The sequence below is a fragment of the Camelus dromedarius genome, chromosome 16, assembly GCF_036321535.1.
Source record: "Camelus dromedarius isolate mCamDro1 chromosome 16, mCamDro1.pat, whole genome shotgun sequence".
Classification (NCBI taxonomy): Eukaryota; Metazoa; Chordata; class Mammalia; order Artiodactyla; family Camelidae; genus Camelus; species Camelus dromedarius.
The window spans coordinates 29,716,244-29,722,976 of record NC_087451.1 but is presented as its reverse complement, the minus strand read 5'-3'; the positions used below and the strand labels follow the sequence as shown (position 1 = coordinate 29,722,976).

At 57.9% G+C, this 6,733-nt stretch overlaps 1 long non-coding RNA gene across 1 annotated transcript; it reads left to right on the top strand.

The window, feature by feature from the left end:
• The first annotated feature begins 344 nt into the window (after window positions 1-344).
• LOC116157837 (uncharacterized) lies at window positions 345-3,071 on the top strand. Its single transcript, XR_010384539.1, has 3 exons — window positions 345-481; window positions 895-1,980; window positions 2,707-3,071. It is a non-coding gene; the product is annotated as an uncharacterized LOC116157837 (long non-coding RNA).
• The last annotated feature ends 3,662 nt before the right edge of the window (window positions 3,072-6,733 follow it).

Sequence of the window (6,733 nt, the reverse complement as noted above, 5' to 3'; positions counted from 1 at the left end):
AGTCCTTTTGAATATCTGTGTAATACTCCATTCCACGGAGGGCCGGTAACATATTTAACTATTCCTCAGTGCATCTGAATCTCCTTCCTGAGTTTGGGAAACCTGCCACCATGGGAGCTGAAAAGACCAGGTCGCTGCTCTCAGACGGCCTCGAGGGGCCTTGAGTCTGCAGCAAATGACTGGCGAGGCGGGGATGGTTCAGGGCGCTTGCTGGGCGTGTAGGACAGCTGCAGTGGCAGCATCCGGAAGCCAGGGTCCCACGAGGCAGCAAGCCCATCCTTGGGTGGGGCATTGGTGGCTTCCGTTCCAACCTGTTCCTGGTTACAGCCGATTACAAATGGTGGCTCCACCGTCAGGAGGTGGAGTCTATTTTCCCAACCCTTGGATCCCTGCTGGCCTTGGGATGCTGGGGGTGTCACCAGAGAATAGGTTCTTGTCTGGCACAGGAAGGAATTCAAGAGCGAGGCATAGTAAAGTGAAAGTAAGTTTATTCAGGGAGATACACACTCCATAGACGGGGTGCCAGCTGTCTCAAAAGGCAAGAGAGGCGGCCTTGAGGTGTGGGGGTGGTTAGCTTTTACAGGCTGGGTAATTTCATATGCTCATGAGTAGGAGGATTATTCCAACTATTTGGGGGAAGGGGTGGGGATTTCCAGGAATTAGGCTACTGCCCACTTCTTGGCCTTTTATGGTCAGCCTGGGAACCATCGTGGTGCCGTGTGTCATTTAGCAGCTAAGGTATTACAACAAGCGTACAATGAGGCTCAAGGTCGCCTGGAAGCTGAATCTTCTGCCATCTTGGGCCGAGTTGGTTCTAACCAGTTTATGTCCTATTCTCCATTGCCGTGTCCTTGTCTTAATGGTTTTGCTCTGCCCCCTTCCCTCCTGTCTCAGGGAGGCCTTGCATCTTGCATCATGGAACACTGCCGCCACCTGACCCCGCCCGGGTCAGAGTCCACCAGGATGGGAGACCATATGGCGGGAGCCCCCTCCCCACCCCGCAATTCCTGCCATCCCACATGAGGCCCCTGACGTGAGTGAGCGAGCCCTGTCAACCCCATGCAGAGCAAAGGTGAACCGCCCCAGCTGAGCCCAGGGGCTCCTGCACAGAGGGATGCAGGTGGGAGGAAGCTGCTAGGTTTCGCGGTGGCTAGTTACTTGGCGAAAGTTACCCGGAAAACTAACCTGCCTTGTTTCCTGCTCAGCCTGGTTCCCCAGCCTTCCCATCCCTTCTGCAAGCTTCCTAATTCCTTCCACAAATCCCTTTTCTGCTTACGTTCACCAGAGTTGGTTTCTGTTGTTTGCAACTTAGAACACTGGCTGCTATAGAAATCGGTACTGGAAGTGGATTTCAGGTACTGGACCCTCAAAGGGTGGACTGAAAACAGAGAACATACAATTTGTACACACCCTGCAAAGCGGCTGCAGCTAAAGAGATTGAGGAAGGGCTGGCGGGGTCTAGCTCAGGGGCAGAGCGCATGCACGAGGCCTGGGGGTCAATCCCCAGTACCTCCATTAACAACAGCAATAGCTACAGAAAGACTGAGGACAGAGGCGCTGGTTAGGACGTGAAGCCACCGACTCTCACGCACGCTGCCGGGGTGGGGGCGAGCACGCGCTGGGAGGGCGTTCGGCCTTATCCTCGGGAGCGAAAAGCACGACCCAGCAAGTCCACTCCGAGGCATACGCCCAAGAGAAGTGAGCCCACACGCCCACCAGAGGACGTCGCAAGAATGCTCACAGAAACTTTACCCGGACGCCAGAGACACTGGAGGTCGTCCCGAGGCCCGTCAGCTGTAGAGCAGGTCGGTGAATCGTGGCAAATTCAGACAACGGAGCTCCGCTTTGCTGCAGGGAGCAGCACGCACGGATCTCACGGGCCAGACGCCGAGCCAGGCGAGGCTGACGCGGACGGGCACGCACCGCCTGCCTCCTCACGTGAAGTTCAAGGAGGGGAGAGACTAATCTCCACTGACAGAGGTCAGCACGGCGGTTACGCTGGGGGGTGGGGGGTGCTGCTACTAACGGGGTGGGGCGAGGCGCGTCCACTACCGAGCTCCGAGGGGTGGGGGTGGGGTGTATAGATGAGCTGGGCTCCGTTCTTTGTGCTGGTCTAGATGCACACAGATCGTTTTGTGCAGGTATATGCACACGTTACACCAGTAAAGCGGTCTCCCCAAGTCTCTCTGGCACTCAGGGATGGGAATCTGGCATTGCACGCACGGGGGAACCGGCTGATCCAGTCATTGCCTATGGTTCCCTGGAATGAGGTATTCAAGGATTCCAGGCTCAGAGGTGATTGCTTCTAATGTGACTAAAGCAAGGAGGAAGCAGGTGAGGCAACTTAGGTGAAACATTTTTGAGAGGCGTTCAGTCTCAGGGTACAGAGGCTGGGGAAAGCCCTTTGTTCTTTTCTGGCTACCTCCTTCCTGCTTCCTGAAAGGCAGACACGATGGCTGGAATCCCAGCAGCCATTATGAACCACAAGGCAACCTTGAGGATGGCAACTGTGTATTAAGTGGTCTATAAAGAAGGAGCCTACTCTTCTGTGTGAGAGAAAAATAAAATATCTCATATAAGTCACTGCTATTTTTGATTTTCATTAGATGAAGCTGAAGCTAAAAATATCTAATGCAGGTACATCCATCAGAGATCTAGCTTCCTTACTAGCTTGAGCCACTGAGTGATGCTAACTCTCTCCTCCAGTGGTTGACTGAAGACTGGACTCCCTGGTGGCCCATGAATTCCTCGATACAATGTAGAGAACGGAATCCAGCAGCCTGGACCCTTGAAGAACGTACTGTGTGCAGTCAGTCTTCAGCCCCTAATCTGGAAAGACCCAGACAGCTCTCCTGCCCCGAGACCCAGGGAAATGCACTGTGGACGGAGGTACCAGCCTCTTAGAAAGTGCCCTTGTGGCTTATCTCTGTAGGTCAGAGAGGGTCCCCACCCCAAGACACTGTCATTGAAAGGGCTTCCTGATTGTAATGGGGAGGATGTGGCTAGCTGCCCACGAGGTGCTCCGGGCCAGATAAGCAGCTTGCAAAGCTCTTATTTGATTTGTATCATTAAAAAACAAAACAAAACAAAACAAAACAAAACTCAAAACTTGAGACATGGTGAGCAGGGCTGATGGAGCCATTATGATAGAGGCGTGCCCCCCCCCCCCCCCCAGTTCCTGGGTTGCCCACAGCCCCTTCAGAGGCAACTGGTCGAATGTCCTAGGGCCAGGGCCCTGGAGGAAAACAAGTCTGTGTGGTAGGGACAGCCTTCCTCCTTGCCATTAACCAGGTGACTGAGAGCTCCAGGGAGAGGCTTCTGGGGCTGTTGTAAACGCCTGGTCAGTGGACTATCCTGAACTACACCAGGTAAAGAGCCCAGCCGCCCGTCTGCTGTTCCAGACGTGGCCCGATCGGAGCGCTGGGTTATAGACCAGCACGTGGAGCCCGGCGGCTGCTGTGATCGGCGCTCTCTCTCTCACACACACACGCGCACACACACGCACAGCCTGCCTCGGGACCACGCCAGCTCTCTAATTCTGTGTGCGTCCCCTGCCATCACATCAGGCCACTGCTGTTGCCCCGGATGGCAGTGAAGGGAGGGGGCCCTGGCCCCTTGGGAAGGGCACCACCTTTGGGCTTCTGAGCACTTGGTGCTGCTCCAGCCCTTTCCCAGTGGCCCACAGGCTGGACTCAGAGCACAAGGCAACTCGTGGGCTGCTGGGGGCCGCAGGGCACGTGGCCTTGGTGAGCGGCTCACCCCGGGGGCCCTGGAGGCCTGACGTGAGGACCACCTAGGAGGTGTCCGGACATGCCCAGGGAGCGTCTCTCCTTCCAAACCACAAGCAGCTTTTGGTCCCAACACCTGTGTGTGGGTCCTGAGCTGCCCTCCATGAGCTAGACACGATTGGAGCCCCCTGGCCGTGAGCACTTGGCAGCAGGTGAAAGCAGGCCCACTCCGTCGTTGGAGGTCGGGGAACTGACACCTGCGAGCCACACCACCCGGCCTCCCAGCCACCCAGCCCTCGGCCACCTGCAGCCTCCCGGGGAGTTCCTCATGATCAGGAAGGGAAGGGAAACACAGGCCTGGCTTCAGGCTGCGCCACGGGCTGATGCCAGATGGAAGAGACTTGCCCTGGCGCTGTCACCCTGGCGGGAGGACACTGTCACCTGCCTTTGGGCAGAACGTTGAGATAACATCTTATCCTCCATTTGGGTAGAGGGAAGCGCGCCCAGGGGCCACCCTGCCTGTGGAAGTGGCTGATGCTTTGGTCAGAGTCTGGGACAGGAGTCAGACGGAGGATGAGGGATGGCGAGCTTTGGGAAGAGGACGAAGGCGTGCCTTGGGCTGGTTACACAGAACCAGTCCCGTGATTGTTCCCCAAAAGACCCTGCCCCTCTGCAGTGCGGGCTGTCTCCTGTGGAGGTGTCACTCTACCATAAGGGCCTGCACTGCTGGTTCTCAGGTGGCCTTGGTGGCAGGCTCTGCATGCTCACCTTGGCCTGGGCACCGACGCTGACATGATCTGACGTTTGCTCCTGAGCCCCAGCTGGCACCTTCCATCGCCCGGGCAGAGCACCGACTCCCTGATGGCAGATGCTCACGGCGATGTCTTCCATCCAAGGGACCGACATTTACTCTAGATTCAGAGTGGTCCTCCCCACCCGTCACACTGCCAACCCTGGACTCAGCGGACGGCACGAGGGCTGCCCCAGATCATGCAGATGCTGAGTCCCAGGGAGTCACTGTAGAATGAGTAGCCCATGACACGTAACTGGCTTATGAAGAGACGGCTGGGACAAACCCTCAGGCTCAGGGTGACAGTGACGAGGGATGGAAGAACCAGGTCAGCAGCATGTCAGCCAGTCCTGGAGCCGCCCTCCTTCCACATTCCTTCATACCTTCTCTTATCATTAACTGCCAAAAACAACCCACCTGAAACAAAAACCCAGCCCTGCCCTCCAGTCCGTGATGCACGCTGCGCTCATGGCCAGGGCCTGGTCCTCCCCCTCCCGGAACAGCAGTGACGGAGCCAGTGGTGTCTGAGCTGTATAGCCAGTCCCCCAGGGGCAGCTGTTTTGCTGCTGGTCCCTGAAACTCTGGGCTCTGCTGGTTTAGCGGTCTTATACCCACGAGAGGAAAAGTCCACCTCCACTGGCTCCACTGACTGGACGCTGAGGCTGGCATTTGGCCTCTGGGACCACTCATGAGCTTGGGCAGATCAGATAGGTGAAGGAAGAAGGCAGGAGGCCTGCACTGGGCTGGTGCGCCCTGATCGTCATGGGGGACAGGGCTGCCGCTCGAAAGGCCACAAGGAGGATGGAAAGAATCAGTGATTCCCGGGGCATCTCCTCAAACTGCTGGCTCCAACAGCTGAACGTGGGGCTGCTGGCTTCCTTACAGACAGGATCCACCAGGGCCCAGAGCTCTTCGGAAGGAAGATTCCAGTTACCTGACTAGGCCTGTACCTTCACTGCTGAGTGCTGGCTGTAGGCGGAGGGAGCGCGGAGCAGGGGGAGAGGAGGCACTGCGGCCTCATGGCCTGCGGCTGCGACGAGGCTAGACTCCCCTTTGTGTGTCTGGTGCATTTCACAGGAACATTTCCTTTCTGTCTTCCCCTGCCCGCCACTGTGCTAATACGATGGTGATGGGAATGGCCAACAGTGTGATTTAAATAAAATGATAGATTTTTTCCAACAAGGGGCCACCCCAGAGGTGGCCAAAATGGCAGGCCTGGAGGCGGGTGCACACACTGGAGCCTGGGGGGCCTGGGGGCACCCTTTGGGAAAGGGTGAAGCTGTGTGGGGTCAGGCGGAGGCTTGGTGTCCCTGCTTTTGTTTCTGGGGGCCAGGGGAGGGGGGAAGAGGGGTGTGTGGCAGGGACTGCTGCTGTCCTGGCTGCCCGGCCTCCGAACCTCCCTCCCATTGGGTGAGCCTTGTGCCGCCTCCCTCCTCAAGGCCAAGACGGTCCAGATGCTTGTTCTCTCAGACCCGGGCCAAGAGTGGTGAGCACGTGGCCCGAGCCTGGCCAACCAGATGCTCCCATCGGCGGCCCTGTGCCTGGAGCGTGTATCACAAAGAAGCAGGGACGGTTTAGAATTCCTGCCCTGCTCTCGGTGGGGGCAGCCTCTGGCTCCCAGAGCCCGGTGGTGGCGTTCTAACAGGTTGTCCCCACAGGACCCCAGGCCCAGTCCCCCTGCCTTGGCCTAGATTCTTTGGGTCTTCCACGGTCCTTCAAGCACACCCTTCTGCCTGGCCTACCCCATTGTGGGCGTCTTTTCTCTGTGGTCCAGCAAGCTGCTGGTGGGCATTTAGGCTGTTTCCAGACTTCCATTGCTACAGACAGTGCTGAGCTGAGAGCCTGCCCCACGTCCCTGTGCCCGGTGCGAGGACTGACGGAGGGCAGATTCTGAGCAGGCATTGGTCCCTCCTCCGGGAACACGCCCTCCGCGCGTGCTCCCCACGGCGGCTGCTCCTCACTCTTTGCACCTTCCCTGAGGCCCAGCCTCAGCAGCCCCCGCCCGCGCCTCCCACCTCGCGCCCCTGGCTTCCCTCGCCCACCATCCCAGCTGTAGTCACCCCGGGTGCTGGCTTACTTGGGATCGCCCGTCTCACTCACGAGACCACAGATTCACACGGAAGGGGCCGTGTCTGCTCACTCACTGGACCCCAGCGCACCTGGTGCCAGAACGCCGCATGGACCCAACCACCCTTTCTGCAAGAACACAAGAACC